Source organism: Rhamphochromis sp. 'chilingali' (assembly GCF_963969265.1).
Source record: "Rhamphochromis sp. 'chilingali' genome assembly, chromosome: 14".
Lineage (NCBI taxonomy): Eukaryota > Metazoa > Chordata > Actinopteri > Cichliformes > Cichlidae > Rhamphochromis > Rhamphochromis sp. 'chilingali'.
The window spans coordinates 8,224,452-8,242,920 of NC_137941.1; the positions used below are offsets into that span (position 1 = coordinate 8,224,452).

The 18,469-nt window shown below is 41.3% G+C and overlaps 1 pseudogene across 1 annotated transcript; it reads right to left on the reverse strand.

Moving 5' to 3' along the window:
* Nucleotides 1-564: 564 nt before the first annotated feature.
* On the reverse strand, nucleotides 565-4,201 carry LOC308409907 (coxsackievirus and adenovirus receptor homolog; annotated as a pseudogene). Its single transcript has 2 exons — nucleotides 4,159-4,201; nucleotides 565-1,284 (listed from the first exon to the last, which is right to left on the reverse strand). The product of its transcript is annotated as a coxsackievirus and adenovirus receptor homolog (transcript).
* Between the last annotated feature and the right edge of the window lie 14,268 nt (nucleotides 4,202-18,469).

Here is an 18,469-nt window from a genome sequence, read left to right on the forward strand (position 1 = left end):
AATGAGTCAATATAATCTCACCAAAGAGAAAATAACAATACCCAAGAGATTAAAAATGATGTCAGAGAGACATAAAACAAGTACATAAAAATACACCCAAGAGCCCAAAAGAAACACAAAATGAATCAAAAGACTTTTAAAGTGTTAAAGAAACTCAAAATAATGACAGAGAGGCAGAAAATATTACCAAATATTTAAAATAACAACAACAAAGGCACAAAAACAATTTAAAAAAGGACACAAATTACACTGAAGAGAACGAGTCCCAGCGTATGTGAGCGTGCTCAGGATGTGAAGCAGTGCATGACCCTGGCGTGTTTCCATTTAAAGTCCTGACCATAACGGGGATCGTTTATTATCAATGGCAAAAGCAGACAAGCTCGCTTAAGTTCTCATAAAGTGCTCTGAAACAGTATCGCCTCCAACGTATATCAGGTGCTCTCCGGTATGTTTCAGTCAGCAGCTGCAGAGGATGTGGGATGTCCTGGTCACCCAAAAAGTGAAAAAGAGTAGAAAAAGAAACATATTTCTTCCTCAAAAGCAGCATGAACAATTTGCTTGTCCTCAAGGTTGTGGAAGTTGGATGTCTTGGCCATTCACTGTGACTGAGTCATCCATCTTTTTTGGAAAATCATTCGCCTTGGTGAACGTGAACTGACACATGAACTCTCCATTCATGTTTTCATACGCTCCCGTAAGATCCTGGATGCTTTCCAAAGATCCAGGCCCAAGGTTATGACTCTTAATTGATTGCCATTTATGAGGAGGGAGTTCTTCCGTCAGTATTTAATTTCCAAATACTTCGTCATTCTTTTTTCTACAGTAGCAGATAATGACTTGAGGACAAGGATGATCATCACAATCATATTGGTTTCAATTGCTGCTGTAGTTCCAGATTCATTGTTCATAGTCTGTGGTGATGTAAGCTGTAAGGGGGAACAGAGTATAACCTCCCACTCTTCCATACCAACAAGACTTACGAGCATGCACCTGTAGATTCAGTATCACTCTCTGTGATCTTGCGTAAATACAAGTCACCAGCTGTAGTGTCAACAAAGGCACTTAGAGGCAACATCTGGTTTCCGCTTGCCTTTGACCAGCTGTAATCCAGAGCAGGAGTACCTTGTGAGGAACTACATCTCATCCTCAGATTGTTTCCTTCCACAGCTTCACCATCTACGTAGCACACTGGCATACTTAGCCTCTCCGTTACGAACAAGTTAAAGTTTTTCAAAACTCCAGTAAATTTTTCACCTTGCTTTGGATAAACTTGGATACAGAGAACTAAGGGGCAATAGATGAAGAGTTTCACCAATTATTAGTGCTGTCAGCATTAATCTCATTAAAATGACGTTAACGGCATAACTGCATTAAAGCAGCAAATCTCCGTTAGCGAGTTAGCGCGGATCGCCCCCTGCATGGGGCTGCACGGCGCTAACGCATTAATGAGCTAACCAAGCTAACGAGTTGACGCCATCCAGCCGCGCTAACTCGCTAACAGAGATTTGCCATGTTAATGTGGTTATGGCGTTAACATCATTTTAACGAGATTAACGCTGACAGCACTACTAATTATACTTTAAACCAGGAAGACGGCGGAAACGACAGCACGGTGAGGGCACGACGCGACAACAAACGGGATAAAAATACACTACAGACTAAAATACACAGCAGGGTTATCAGGAAATGGGAGGCAGAAGGGAAACACAGCTGGGAATAATTGGGCTGGACGAGACAAGGGAAGCAACAGGATAGATTGACATAAGACACGGACCTTCAAAGTAAAACAGGAAGCACACCAACTGAACTTACAGACACAGACTCAGAGACCCGATTCTGACACAGTACAGAGAGAACATAGGACAGGACTTAGACAGGAGACATGGGACCGGGGCAGGCACAGAGACACAGAAACCAAAACCTAAGAACTAGCAAATCCTAACAAGAATTAAACTGAAACATAAGACACTCTAAGCAAAACAAAAGCACTGAGTCAACAGACTCAGTGCTTTTGCATCAGACAAGATTCAAAGTGGACCCTGTTCTTTAATGGCTCATAGAGATTGTTATATATCACACCTCCAGTATACCAGATAATTATCTCGTCGCCCTGCTGTTTATCTGAAGGCACAATGTGCCACTCTATCTCCGTATATGCCAGGTTCTCAGATTCAAGGACAAACTCACAGTTAAGGGTCACACTGGAATCTCTAGCCACACAATAGTTTTTTATGTTTGAGGTTATTTCTAGAGCACAAACAGATTCTTTGGTAAAGGGGTCAAATATTCCCATAAAGATAAAAGGCCACAGCCCAAACTTTGTGGTGAAATATCTTGACTTCAATGGCATAGACTGGATACAGCAGTTTTTTGTGGTTTTTTTGTAGAAACATCTTTCTGGCATACTTAAATATTGAGGATGGGATTCTGGCTCACTGCCTGGATTGAACTGGAAGTGAGCTGCAACTGTGAAATTTGAAGAGTGAACATGATCAGCAGCAATATCCTCATAATTTAAAATCAACAGGCGTGGGGGCAGCGTGGGCCAGACATGGATTTACGTAGTAAAACAAATGCTTAAGCCTCGGCCCGTGGCTATCAAAACAGCCATTAGCATTTCCGCGACTGGTAATCACTGGTGTTGGGAAAACGGCGAGGAAGCCCTCTCATCTGGCTTCCCACACGTCTCGCTGCAGAGTGGGCTTAAACACGCCTGCCGCTCATGTTGGGAAAGGCGCGTACACACATTTGTACCGCCGCACATGAAAACACACATTTACTGGCCGACTTTCACACACTCGCACACGCTGTGTCACCGGATCCCGTGGCCTCAGGATGTAACGGAGGACGTGGCGGGTTCCCAGGGGCAGTTCGTGTTGGGCAGCGAGAAAACAATTAAGTCATCAGCATCGGGAGGAGGGGAGGAGGAAAGGGAAATTGCCAGTAATAAGTTAAAAGGAGGAAATGGGATTAAAGCAGAAACAATAGGAGTTTCTAAGATATCAAATTAAAAGTCAAATGTCTCCAATTGTTGATGTGAACGTCTGCAAGAACAGGAGGGGAATTGTAAGGGTCGCTGTGGCGTGCAGATCATCTCATTTAGGAGCTTTAGGTATGCACAGGGAGGGATGAAGCTTAACCTCTGCAAGCATGAATAAAATTAAACCAAACACCAACCTATGGAGCTAAAACAATGAACCAAAGCACCAAAACCTGCAGCCTACCAGAGGCTCCAGCAGTGAGTCAGGCCCCGATGTTAAAATGTCCAAGAAATAAACATGGTTACAGCCTCTTCTGGTCTCTACGACTAACTTCCTTCCTTCACAACAACTGTGCAGTAACGAAGGGTGGGGTCTGGATTATTAGGGGTGTGGCCTCTTTCACTGACAGGTAGCGGTAAAATCTGTATCTGTTTACAAAGCGTCTTATTTTTCTTGACATTAAATGTGTCCACATGTCTACTCTTGTCTTCCTCGAGGGAGGAGAGGAGCTACTTGTACCGCTTCCTCGTACCATTTAATTACTTCTGATTGGATAATTTCCAAACTTGTCCAGCCTTTCTACACAACTTAATTAGTTCTGATTGGAGCTCCTCTCTTTGGAACATCATCTCGTTTTTTTTTTGTTGATGAGAGGTTGTCAATAGTTCATCATTTTTATTTAGTTTTTTTCTTGTTTCCATCAGTCCTGTAGGACCTGAGGTTCGACGAATAGAGGGACTCTCCTGCAACTTTACAATGACCTTCCCGGGAAAGGGGGTGCTGAGAAGCATGAGCCCTCTATAACTAGAACACAAGCACCAGCCCCTTTATTAAAACAAAGTAAAGAATACTAAAAATGTCAATAAAAAGCAATAAAATGCACATATTGCAGCTGAACGTAACGTCTCTATATAATAACAGCTGAATAAACTCAGTGAAAAACAATAAAGGATTAAAAATGGCTCATTAAAAAGTAAAAAAACAAACACAGCAGATGTGAGGTGGCTTTAAAGTGCCTCAGTGTAACAGGCACATGAAGTTAAGTTTAACATGCCCTAATGTTTGTTACACTAATGTGTCTTTTTCTTCGTTGTCCTAATAAAATCCGCAGAGCGGCATGTGGACCGACGCTCATCATTCAGAGGGTGTGAAAACACACACCAGCTCACCCCGTCACCCTCTCCGAGCACACTCGTTCTGGTTGGTCTGCTTCGGCCCATCGGCCTCTCTTTGAACTGCTAATTGTTAATTACTTCAACATTTCTCAAACAGCTGAGAGGCTCACAGACCATCTGGGGCTGATTGTGCCGAGCGGCCTTTGATGGTGATTTATTTCCTGATGTCCACACGGCAGAGTCAGGGAAAGGGCCGCCCGGCCCACGTCGCTCTGCACGCTCAGGAGAAGCAGCGATTACCGGCGCGCTCTCCTCTGCGGGCCAAGATCACGTTTCTGGTGAGATTAAATTCTCACTGCGATAAGGACCGTTGGAAACAGTTCAACCACGATCGCAAAGATATTTATAACCATGTAGACACAATCTGGCTTTTGTTCCACATGACTTTTCTTTTTCTTCCTCCAACCAGCTCTGAGCATCAGTATCAGGAATATATCTTAGTTTACTCCAGCAGTTTAATGTCTATGATTTTGAGCAGAGGCAAGATTTAGTAGACTCAATGTTTACTGATAATGTGCTGGAGAAAACCTAAAAAAGTGCATTCTGGGAAACTTTCAAGGCTCATATCAGCAGGTGGCCAATGACAGCTCTTTTTTACCTCCATTTAGGTACCAGGCTGATATTTTTACTTTACGCAATAAGGAGTTAACACAGTAAAAAATCAAATGTTACAGCATGTTTCAGGTGTATTTTTTCATTTCCAATAAAAATAAGGCAAACCAGAGTCTCTCGCCCACTCGATGAGAGGTCAAAAAGATGGATCATGGAAGCTTTTAGTGCATGACACAGTGCCGGGTGGAACATGTCAGGTTAATGGGACTTGGTGTGTAACATTGTAACTAATCTGATGTAAAACAGCAAGTTTATCCTTCATGAAGCGCAGCTGACGTTACACCGCCACCAGAAGATGAGTTAACCAGCTTTCCCATCATCCTCTGAGCTTCTCATGGGCAGAATAAACAGTTTCCTCCGAAAGGGGTGTGTGTGTGCTGTCAGCCTCGCCAAGCCCAGCGTGTGTGTGTGTGTGTGTGTGGTGGTTGTCGAGCCATCTGTCCTCACTGTGGTGGAACTGATGAAGCTGTCAGACCATCTCCATGTGAATCCTTCCTCCCCTCATCATCACCTCTATGTCACTAATTACAAGGTGTGTGTGTGTGTGTGCCTGTGTGTGTGTGAGATTGAGGTTGTCATCTTTCCAGTTCTTTTGTTGTTCCACCGATAAGAAGCAGTAAAGTCATTTTAAGTCAAGCCGCTCCCCGTCTGTAATTAATGCGCTGGTATCCGTTTATTTCTGTGAGGGAGTGTCCTGACAGGTAAATGAGCTGCAGATGGTGACATCACAGCAGGTGGCGGCTCTACAAAGCCGGTGATGTGACGAGGGAGGCGGCGTCAATGAGAGGGAGCGGTGACAGGGCCGTCCGTGCAGGAGACAGATACACCCTCAGCTCACACCTGAGGGGATCCGGCAGCACTTCTGGGGGAAGTTTTGTGATTATTCGACTTTCAGAGTAACGTGGCACGCTGAACTCACTGAAATCGTGAACTTGATATCCAATCTGAGATGAGCTTTTACTCACTGATGCCAAAGACCAGAGTCTGATGGCAAAGGATTGTATTCCACATTTCAAGGCATAATCATTAGCGCTAAATATAACACAAATGACTCCAAGAGTCGGTATGAAGGAAGGAAATCTTGCAATCAGTGCACTGTAGCTCAAAACACGCTGAATACACAACGATATATACATAGTAAATAATAGTGTTTAAGATTGTGGGTGCCTACATTAGACACAATGCAACCAGTCAGATGATGTTTTACAAAAGCAAAGAATCATTCTTTATTTACTAATGTCGCTGTTTGAACCGTCTGCATTAAAAGTCTTGAATCTAAAGTTTCCTTCGCCGAATTTCCTGTTTTATTCGAAGAATAAAAAAGTTTTATTCTCTCTCTGATGTGACCTGGATTGTGTGTTTCTGTGTGTTTGTGGGAACCTGAGTGTGCGATGGCCTCCAAGGTCACTTCTCCTTCTCATGACCTCACTCCTTTCTCAGCACTCCCCCCTCCACTTCCACCACCACATCACTTCCTCCACGGGCAACAAAAGGACTATTTTGGACCACAATGATCTTCCTCTGACAGAGACGGAGAGCGACCGAGAGATTCGAGCAGAGAGAGGAGTCTCCTCAGGTTCCCATCCACGTAAACATGATCGGACAATAAGTAAACAAGATCCAAAATAGAGCTGGAAACCGATTTTTTTTATGAGTTGATTGGTTGATAGCGGAAAATCATAAAGGTACTGAAACACTTTGAGGTTGGCTTTAAATCTCAGTTGTTTTTTCTGCTTTGGTGACTAAAATAACAAAAACTAAAAAAGTTGTTTTGTGACCTCTGAGAGGAGATAAAAAAACATTTTTATCCCAGAGATTTTTCAGTTTTCCTGACAAATTAAAAAAAAAAAAAGCCTCTGAATTGATTTTTGAGAGAAAGTGTTGTCATCATATCCTGGAGCTGTTTACCCGGTGAAGGCCACCACTGAGACACTGCCTTCACATTAAATCACATTAATTATGAAACACATGCAGGAAGCGCTGCACCAATATCAGCAGCAGCTTTATCCGTCACTAAAAACAGCAAATCAGCAGAGCACATACTGTGTAAATACACAGATTCAGGAAGTAGTCAGAGCCATTCACATCATGCAGACTTCACCCTGCTGCAGGTTTAATTTTAAAAGGTTCACATCTGTATTTTTACACTCAGCTGATCAAAGCAGCAAACTGAAATCCCTCATTTACCAAAGATGTTAGAAACTAATGTGGAGAAGTCATCATAGAGCCTGATGCTATGCAGAGACTCCACGATAGGCTGTGCAATACTGCAAATTTAGGTATTACCGATACTTTTAACTAGGGCGGGGCATCGTCATTGATTTCTAGAATCGATTTGATTCGATCCACGATTCGAATTGATTCAATTCAATTTTGACACAGACAGTCAGAAATATTGTAATTCTGATCATTTATCAGTAATGACACTTGTGAGACTTCATCAGAGGTGTAAGCATCACAACAGATGCCTTTGTGTCAAAGTAACCTTAAAAATATTCTGCAGTAGAACAAAAACAGAAGAAAACCATGAAACAACATATAAACATTACCTGATGCTGCTGCAGTGAAGCAGAGCAAAGTTGCAGAGGTTTGATTAGAGACACAGCGTTTTGCAATTATGCATAATTTTAAAAGGTTGATATTTCTTCGATATTGAGCAGCAGAAATTAGGCTAAGTCATTTAAAAAAATAGCGTCTGACAGCGCTGTAAACAATGGTAGCAATAAGCAAGCGAATAATGCAGAAAACAGAGATTTGAGATGGGAAACTGTTATTGAAGTACACTGAGAGAAAGAGAGAGCTGTGCAGGAAGTGTGATTTTATTGTGGTTGCAGCAAAACAGCACAGCTAAGAGGGAATTCATGATGAAGTTCATCAAACCGTAGTTTTGATCTTCTTTTGCTGCTGGTTCAGTCAATTTTGGTTGGAGAGAGACAAAACCTGCGGCTTCAGAATCTGTGAGGTTCTGCTTTCAGTCCCAACGGCGTGATCGTGTCCGTGCCGTCTGGTGAGAAAGCCAACAACTCACTGATTCTGATACCTCGGCGGGTCTGTGCTTTGTGTTTATGTCTTTGTGTGGAAGTTTACCTGCTCTCATTTACTGTTTTAGCTGTTTGGTGGTTGTTGAAATAGTTTTAAGAGGTTTAACGTGAGATTCTTGCGTTTCTGGCAAAATACATTTATATTTAAAAATCAATTCAGGATTTAATGAATTGATATCGCTTTATTCAAGCTAAATTCGATTTTAATCGGAAAATCCATTATCGAAACCCACCCCTACTTTTAACCTATAAAGGCAGCTTGTATAGGGGAGATCAGTGTGTTTTGATGTGCCTGTCTCGTAAACACTTTGGGTCAACTTCTATTGTTTAAATGTTTAATAGACTGGAAATAAAATGCGTGACAGTCAAACAAAAAAAGGTTCAGATGTTTCTCATAGTTTGAGTTATACTGTTTCATTAAATAAATAAAAAAAATAGTGATCTTCATACTAAACTTGGAGATGGAGGAAAAAAGTATTGATCTGCCCACCTCTACTACGTGAGCGATCGATGAGTGATTAAAGTAGCTTCATACTTTTGTTACCTGCTGAAAGGTGCTGTTTTTATGTGATCCTAATTTAAAGATAAATAACAATATGCAAAAGTGTGTGTGAAAGGATGTAAACAAGTGCTAGATCTGGTGGTAATCCTGTTTCATAGTGAATAAAGGGATAATGCAGTTCAGATGAGGCACATATCGATGTATTAAAGCCATTTGTCGATGTGTCAAAGCTCAGAACATGCCTCTGCAGTCAGATGAGTTTGGCCGAGCGGTTTAAAATGAGACACAACAATGTGACAGGAAGCCAAGATTGTTGTTTGGGGATGTGCCTCAGTTTGTACCATAAACAGAACGACTTCCAAACAAATCTGAGCCGTCTGCTGATGGTACTCTGGATGTCGGATGTGTCCGTCTTGTGGCTTTTTGCTTCTTTTAGCCTCACCTGGGCCTTGAACCTGTGACCCAGAGATGCAAAGGCCACAGCAAACGGCCTCTGGAGATCCGCCGTCACCCACCCCCTCCTCCTCCTGCTGCCGGACTTTCAGTTTCTTCTGATTTCCAGAGGCCGTGTTGACTGTGTTTCCCCTTGCAGTGATGTGCACACAGCTCGGGGTGTGTTATTGCATTGTGTGTGAGTGTGTTTGGGGAAAGCAGCGGCCCACAGAGTCACTGCTGTGATCCAATGATCTAACCATGGGAATTAAAACAGCTTCGCCAGCTCCTGACCTCACCACGCTGGCGATCAAACAGCTTCTGGAAAAACAGCAAAATAGCCTCTGAGTGCTGCACAATGAGAAAAACATCAGCGCTAGGGTTCAGTCCCGAGCTCGACTTCGCAGGGATTCAAACCAAAACGAACTTTTCCAGAAAGCTGACACTTTAAGTCTCTGTTTACATAATAAAATCTTTGGAATCGACCGTTCACAATGTTTCCCTGGTCGTATTTCGCAGCCTTTTTTATTCACACATGCTTATTATTATGTGCTCATCTGATTGGATTTGAAACTGCAAACCAGCACCAATAGTTACATAAAATTCAGTGTTGTCATAATATTTTTTATTCAAGTCAAATGCTTTATGTCTCAAATCACATTTTTCCATGCTTGTACTCACTGCCAGGTGCAACGACATCGATTGCTTTACCAGTTTTAATTTAGCTAGCCGCATGACCAAATCCATTACCCAACATAAGATGGTCTTTATGTGTCCCAAAGCTCAGAGATTATTTTACTGCAGCAGCTAAAAATAAATGCAATGAACATATAACAAATTGAGTCGTGTGAAAAAAAGTTCTTCACTGGAAGAAAGTCGGCTGTTTCTGCTTGCAGAGGATTAATGGTAAGTAGTTTTCAGGTCAATCAGTCAAATACACTCACTGATTATCTATAAAAGCAGAAGTTCTGACAGTTTGCCAGTCTGGAGCATTATCATTATCTGGAGTATTATCACAGTGCTACAATCTTCCCCGGAGTGGACGTTCCAGTGTGATGTTGTGTGATGCCAAGCACAGCAGCAAATCTACAACAGAATGACTGAAACAGAAAATAATCAACGTGTTGAAACGGCCCGTTCAAATTCCAGAGATCCACATTACTGAAACGCTGCAGGGGGACCTTTAGGGAACTTTGCACAGACAAATTCCTTCAAACTTCAAAGAACTTAAGGAACGTTTTAAAGAAGTGCGGGACAAAATTTCTCCACTGTTATGTGAGAGACTAATACAGAAAACCACTACTGCAAGCCATTACGGCTCTCTCAGTCCAAATGGTGGTTAACTGGTTCACTGATGATGTTTTAATTGGATGCGACCCGTCCCGGGCAAACCAGACCCTCTCGCCCACTTGATGAGTGCTCAAAAAGATGGATCTTGGAAGGTTTTAGTGCATGACACAGTGCCGGGTGGAACATTTCAGGTTAATGGGACTTGGTGTGTAACATTGTGACTATTCTGATGTAAAACAGCAAGTTTATCCTTCATGAAGCACAGCTGATGTTACCCCGCCACCAGAAGATGAGTTAACCAGCTTTCCCATCATCCTCTGAGTTTCTCATGGGTAGATTCCAGTGCTCCCCATGACTGAAATGCTGCAGGGGACCTTTAGGGAGCTTTGCATAGACAAGTTCTTGCAACCTTCAAAAAACTTAAGGAACATTTTAAAGAAATGTGGGAAAAAATTCCTCCACTGTTATGTGAGTGACTCATACAGAAAACCACTACTGCAAGTCATTACTGCTAAAAGAGGTTCTACCTGCTCCTGAATCATGTGGTGTTTTAGTCTTTAGTCACCTGACTCAAAACTTTATTTTTCACATGATGTGTGAGCAACACATCACATTTTATCTGAGCGAAAAATAAGCTATCAAATATCACATACTACACAAGTTGGTAAAAGTGTTTAACACAAGTATCCGAATTAAAACTGAATTATTAAATTTTTATGGTAAAATTTTAGCTAGTTCACTTTTATCGTGAAGATGTGACTAAATCCCTTAGCTAGCCTAGTTTTAGCTATTTGTTATGTTAGCTGTTTATTTTTTTTAAGCTGGTTGGTTTTACCCAACGCTTAGATAACTGATTAAACATCTGTCATTGTTTTTGCTACCTGCTCATTTAGATTTTTTCGTTTTTAATGAAATTATCCATCCTTTTTTAATCAAATTTGTTCTAAATGGCCTTTTCAGCTGTTCAGAGGTCACCGCAGCAGACTGATTTAACGCCAGACGCCATTACTCATGCAACGTTCCCATTTACCTAAACTTGGAACACCAACTGAGGATCCGTGAATGTGTTAACCACTACATCACAGAGCGACTCATCACCTCCTCATGAATGGGTCCGAACAGACCTCAAGAAATTGGGGTTTTGTTTTGTATTTTGAGTTTTTTCAGGGGGTGCAGGAAGCATTTTAAACGCACATAGTTGGTTGTTTTTTAGCATATCCCAAAAAAAACAAAGATGCTAATTTGGGCATCTTGAATATGGTAAAGAACACCATTTAACGTGTCATTTAGTAAAATTGAACCTGATACATTAAAATTTCAGTTTTCCACAAAGGTGGTAACTTTGACATCACAGGAAAACTTTCATCCCCAATCACAGCCTTTAACTTGGCACCCTAACAAAGTCTTTGAAGTCATAAACAACAGTTTTGAAGTAACGAAGTTCAGCCACAGTAATCACTGTTGTACTGACTCACAGTGCAGCTATTGCAGGAAGATGTGGAGCCTCTTTGGAGGTTGGAAGGACTTCTTATTGGTTGTGGACCCAAACAAATAACTAAGGAAACACTAATTAGGGTCGTCCACTGGCTCTCTGTGCCTGGGAATATCTTTGCAACAAAACAATAAGTTGAAGTGATCTAAGTAAAGAGAGTGTGGCCTGTGAATCTGAAGTAGTTTTCTCAGGTTTGGAGGGGCTGGTGCTGGAGGAGGAAGGCTCTCCCAGCATTCACCTCTCTGCATGGGGGGCTGGGGAACAGGAAACGCAGGACTGGGCGTCGCTCCTTGATGCAGGGATGGACACAGCGTTTGTATTCTTTTTCCCAGAGGCTGCTATATTTATGTCTATTGTTTTGGAGACGGAGCTCCAACTTGTCTCTCCTCGTGTGTCCACTGTCTGTGCGTGTTATTGTCTGTTGGCGGCCAGCTGGCCACCGTCCAGTAATGAAAATAACACGTTGACCAGAGGGTGACCACAGAGCTCGAAGGATGACAGCGGCGACTTTCTTTCTGTGTCTTTTGTTTTCTTGACTGTGAGATTCCCACCGCAGGAGCATCTGAATACAGCCATAAACACAACAATGGCTGGGAAAGATGCATGCAGGAGGCTGCACGTGCGTGCTTTTATGAAGATGTCAGTACATGCTGCCATTCTTAAATGAGAGGCCACACAAAAGCCGGCATTTCATTTCAAAGTATCAGCGTCCAGTGTTCCAAAGTGAAAGTGCTCGGTGTGAGTTTCACACTATTTACGGTGTCTCAAAGAACCTATTTGAGGTGTTTCCTTAAGGTTATTTGAAGGAGAACATTTCTTTGTGGAACTAAAATTTGCATGAAATCCTTTTGAAGAAAGTTCCAGTAAGCGCTTTTATTTTCCTACACTCCTCAAGTGGACATTAGAGGAACTGCAGTTTTTGTCTGGGTTTAAAGCGTGAAGGTGAGTGTGTAGGTAACACTGGTTACCTCAGTGCAGATAAGTCAGTAAGTCACCAGCAGTGTTGTGAAAGTTGAGAGGCTCATGTAAATGGGAAGAACCCAACACAAACTAGTCATACTAAAATCTTTGCACACTTCTGTTGTAACAGTGGGTCCACACCCAAAGTTCCCATCCCTAACAACTGACTCACACAGGCCTGTAGTCTTTAAGTGCCTTTGGAGTTTGGTTTTCTTGGCAGAGGTATAATGATGGACTCCTTCCAAAGGTGAGGAACCCTGCGGAGCTGGAGTGACAACATGAAGATAAAGGCGAAAAAATGTGCCAACTGTTCAGCAGCATCGTGACCTCCAGTGTCAGCAGGGCTCAGACTTTTCCCCACCTTTACACCTTGAGAAAGTTTCAGGTGCTCAGCACAGCTCAATGTGAGTCACTGTGCCTCCCTACTGAGTTTACAGTAATGTGCTGATTAACTGCTCTTCCAGACAGGGCAGGATTCAATTTCTGAGAGGCCCCAGGGGCAAAGAGTTGTTGTTGGGGCCCCCCTGAGCCACCACCTTTAAAATAAGTTAACTTCAGTGCAACAAGATGATTCATGAATTATTTGTATTATAAAATTTCGACATGTTTGATCTTTACTTGATAGTTTTTATTATATATTTTAGGAAAAATTGCACAAAAGAACCCCCAAAACATCTGCTACTATATTAAGACATCACATTCAATTTACCCGGAGTTTCTTTATGTTAATGACTTGAGAAAATTAAAAAATATTAAAGAAGTGTTAGTAAAATGCAACTAGAGGTATCAGCTAAATCTGCTGCAGAATATATTTATTTTTATACAATATCAAGTAGTGGTGCAACGGATCACGGTTGAGCCGTAATCCGAACCGATCCCACTCCTCGCTTCGGCATGCACGTGATCCGAAGATTCGAAAAAGAAGAAAAAAAATTATGTGTGTGGTGCGCGTGGTGGGTCTGTCAAGTGATAGTTATGGCCAGCGCTAGCGGTCCAAATGAGGAGCAGAGGAGTTTGCGGTATTTAAGCAGCCCTTTGCTGCCCAGTCCGACCGGGCTAAAGCTATTACAAAAGCTACTGGGTTTTTGATCCATTGCACCACTAATGTCAAGCATTTAAAACTGGTCCTTAAACAGGCTTTTACTCTTCAAACAACATCTTTAAATACTCTCAGTGTCAATGCTTTATGTTTCACATCCGATATTTAAAAGAAAGAATCAGCAGAAAATATTTTTTAACGGCTTCATTTCACAGCGCAGTAGCAACATCTGGATAAAGTTGTTGAAATTCAAATAATGAACTCTAGACAAACAAAAAAAAAGCTGCAGAGGCTGCAGAGCTTTTTTAAGTGTTCATAATCAAAGGTGAGATCGGATACTGCTGCTATAATTAGCCGTCGGCTGGGACCACTGGGAGGAAATGATGTCAGACGGTAATAAACATGAATACGGAGAAGCTGCCAAGCACAGCCAGAGGCGTCGTCCTCTGGAATCACTGTCAGGAATTTGCAGAGGCTCATTTTAACCTACAGTGAAATAAAAATGCTTTAGAGAGGAAAGCTGGCAGAAAGAGTGGACTCCTTAGTGAAATATCCTTAGAGTCCATTTTAAATGTGTTTTTAATTTAAAAATTTACAAGAAAGAAAGCCGAATACAATTTATAGACAAAAAAGCCTCATATTTACAGGAAAAATATAGAAAAAAAGTGAAAAACAGCTAAAGCAAATTTCAAGAATAAAAATAAGACCCACGAAGACAAATTAAAATCACACTTTTATGATATGAAACTCAAATAAATAATGATTGGGAATTTTTCAGTAAACAAGCTTCTTCCTGTAGTCACTCAAAGAGGCCACGCCCCTAATAATGCAAACTGTAAGCTTTAACACAATTCAAAAAGGTGAGTTATTCAAACGTTCTCCCCCACGCAGCTGTTAAGGCAGGGATGGCTAGTTTAACATTGGAGTCTATGGGGACTGACTCACTGCTGGAGCCTCTAGTGGACCTTACAGGAACTGCAGAAAATAAAAGATTCATCGTCTAATTTTAAAAACAAACATCGACTCAAAAGATTAAAAGTCCACGAGCCTGCGTGAGTGACCACCCAGCTGGGTGAAGAACAGCTGCTGAGGAGAAGGAGGAGCTGCCCTGTTATCTCAGGAGCATCCAGTGTTGTGACAGAGCACAGCGACGCGACACCATATCACTCTGTGTGTGTGTGTGTGTTCAGTCAGGTCACACAAGCAGGCCTGTTGTGATTAGGGGTTTATCTCGTATATTTGGCAGGTTAATTGTTTGTGAGGTCACGGCCAGGTCGTGAAAACAGGAGTTTACAGGAGGAAACCTGCAGCTGCTGATGAAGCTTGAGGGTTGTGTTAAAACAAGCCTCTGAAGTCACGCGTGTGTTTGTACCTGTACTGATGATGAACGCGCCCTTTATCCTGATCGGTCTTCCTCTCTGGGCAACAGATTGATCCCTCTGTCTATCGATCAGCTCCTCCTCTGCTCCTTGCCCTCATTACCCACAAATCCCTCCCGCTTGCATCATCTGTCATCCCGTGACTCTTCCTCGCCATTTCTCCTTTGTCTCTTAATCTTTTACCTTCAGTTTCTGCTTCCTCGTCCCCTTTTTCTTCGTCTCTTTTCTCACTTCCCCTCCATCCCTTAGAGCAGCCCAAAGTCACAGTGTTGATGATCTTGCAGGAAAAAAATTCCACAGAGGAAATCAATAAAGAGACTTAATGTAGAGGCAGCTCTGTGGACAACGCTGCTTCAAATGTGGGGATTCCTTCATTAAATCTCTGCAGGATAAATACAGCTGTTCGCCTGTCACTGCCTTTCCTAAAGATGACAATCCATCATAGCAGTAAACACAGTTTGTTTGTGTTGTTATTGATTATTAGGTGGAGATTTGTGGGGAAACAGAGATGCTGTCTGTTCAAATGTACAACTCTGAAGTTGTGCATAATAATAAATAATAATAAATTAATAACAGTCACGTTATTTTTTGGACTTTCTGTGTTTTTCTTAGTCTATTATGGTCACATTAGTACGAGTGGAAGGTGATGCATACACTGTATATAAATGATGGACAAAGAACTTGCCATTGGTTTGCAAACTCGGGCTGTAAACATTGTGTTTCTTTCTTTTATGGCATTGGTCTAAAGGTTTTCTGTAAAAACATTTGAAGGAAAAATTCCTAAAGAACCTATTTAAATATTTTTTTACAGAACCAGTCAGTTTCACATAGAACCTGTCTAGATATTTGTTCTTTAAATATGCCTTTTTAGTGATTTTAATGTTATTTGAAATACTTGAACAATAGTTTATTCTAAAAAAAATAGTTTAGGCTACCTTAGGAGCTTCTTTAAGGAAACAGTTCTTTAAATTGGTTCTTTAAAAGAGCTGTGCAAACAAGGTTTTATGTGGGAAAAATGGTTTTGTTATTGAAACAGTTAAAAGAACCACATTTGGTTCTGGATAGAACCTCAAGATACCCCTGATGACCTTATTTGATAGATATAGAACTATTTATTCTAAAAGTCCTAAAGAAACATTTTTACCAACACGTTCTCATTCTGAAAGCGTAACATTTTACGCTAGGTGACAAATATAAAATAACGCTTTCGGCCACCCAACACGTCCCTATATTACGAGTTTGGAATGAATCTACACATGTACGTTTATTTTACTGAAATTGTTTTGGAAAACACTATCTAACCCGATTAACGTGGTGGTTAAGAGTAGGGATAAGGCTATGGTTAGGGCTGGAATATACGGCTGGAACGTGTGTTACTGCAGGAGCGTCTATTCGATTTCATCCACAATCTGGTGTGTAGCATAGGAACGTGGAAGGTCACCTTTCGTGTTCCCATGGAACACCTCGGGACATGACAAATCGTCGGTATGTTAACCGTCGAGAGTGAGAACAGACTGTTTTTACAGGAGTCTTTATTGAACTAGTTTGGTTCATACAGGACTTTCCTGAACAGGCTGTGGAAGAAAAGAGTTCTTCCACAGCATCCATGTGTAAAAGGTTCCTATTGGGGCCTTTATTTTCCTGTGTGTACAGCTAAAAGGCTGGTCATGAAGGAAACAGGCATGGTGGGCAGTGCCAGCTGGTTGAGGGATTATTCATGTTCACTGGGGTGCTGGATCTATAACACCTCACAGCCTAAATCACTGCCGCCTCCTGTTGTGGCAGAACATGGTATATTTAGCTTCTCTTCGTCATGAGGAAGAGTGAAACTCAGCTGAGAGACTTCCATCCACTGTAAGTATGACAGTAGCAGATGGTAGTATGACCCCTACAGAGATGGTGGTCACCCCTCCAGTGACCACCCTTGGTGGTCAGAAATCACTACTGAACACAGTTAGCTACCTGAAAAAGAAACATCATAAACACTGAAGCTCTGCAGACACACCTGATTCGCCAGTGGATTAGTTAAAGGTGATCTAGATATATCAGGTGACACGTTATGGTTCAGTGAGGGGTGGTAAGGCTGTGGGCGTTATGTCAGGTTGTCCTCTCTGAATATGTATGATCCCGTGGCCAGATGGCTCTATCCAACTGCAGGGGCTTCAGAGCTGTGGGGTGTGACGACAGTGCATGTTCCTCATGATGTATAATGCTAATAAAATGATGTGGAAGATGTGTGACATCTCCACTGCATTGCTAATTAGGCTTTTCTAAAATGTTTTAGCATTTCGCAGTACTGGCCTGTGTGAACATGACATCAGTTATTGTGCTTAGTCATCTTTTTAAATACGCTTTTCTTTGCCAGGGCTCTAAATGAGCTGCAGATATAATAATAAAAAAAAATCAGCACCATTCATTCATGACATATCAGCTCAAATAAGTTTTAACTTTGCTCATAATCTTATAGTTTACTGGGACTAATGTAATGCTGTTTTCAGATCAACTTGTATGTTAGCCATAAAAGCTAGTCTAATATTTTTCACAGTAAATTAAAATTTGGTAATTAGATATGACTGATGGTAATAAGCTTTAGCATATTTAAGGTAAATTTTAGTGGTGGTAACTACAACCGGTTATGTAATAGCTTGAGTTATATGTTTAGTTAGGTCACTCAAAGTTGTTACACAACATTTAAGTTAGCTTATCAGGAAATCGTAAAAGAGAAAAGGTTCTTATCTAGCTAAAAATGTTGTTTTATCATATCTAATGCAGTGTTACTAGCATGCTAGTAGTGGATTAATAGACCATAGCTAACTGAACCGCCCCTTTGTTTTCATTATTCAGGTTATACTTGATTAACTTTAGCTTAAATTTTAGTCAGTGTAGGTTAAACCAGCTTTCTGCTAACTAACATCAGTGTAAATATGACTTTAGTTACAATTAGCCTTTTGCTAATTTAGCCAACACTTGAAACATAAGTTATAACATCCATATTTTCCTCCATCTGCTAACAGGTAGCCCCCCTGTAAAACAAATGTCTAGCATAACATTTTTATAGCATCATGAAGGCTATCATTTGGATCAAAGTGATTAATATACAAACAGTTAACCAAATATATTGTGTCCTCTATTGTTTGTAGTTTCTGTGTCTTAATTTATCTGTATATCTCATACCTGTTCATAGACATCATTTCAAATTATTAAAGAGGAGTTCATTTATTATATTTATGTGCTAAACAAGTCAAGTCCATTTTCTCACCAAACTTTCATCAGCTGGGTCAGTGGTTTTTGTGATAAACTTGTGCTGCGTGGTAATACCTTTTAGCGTGGTTTTTCCGCGTGCAGGTTTTTTTTTTTAACACAAGCTGTGATGGCTGCTTTTGTCTCTTAAGCTCAAATGAAAGCAGAGGTCTTACAACTCCTCCTCCTCACTGACTGATTTTCCTGTCATCTGGTGTTTTCGAGGTTCATTTTAGACTAATGTTATAATAGCAGTAAATGTGAACGCACTGCAGAAAATACAGGGAGTACATTGTTCGAGAAGAAGCCTGCAGGGGCGTCGTGAA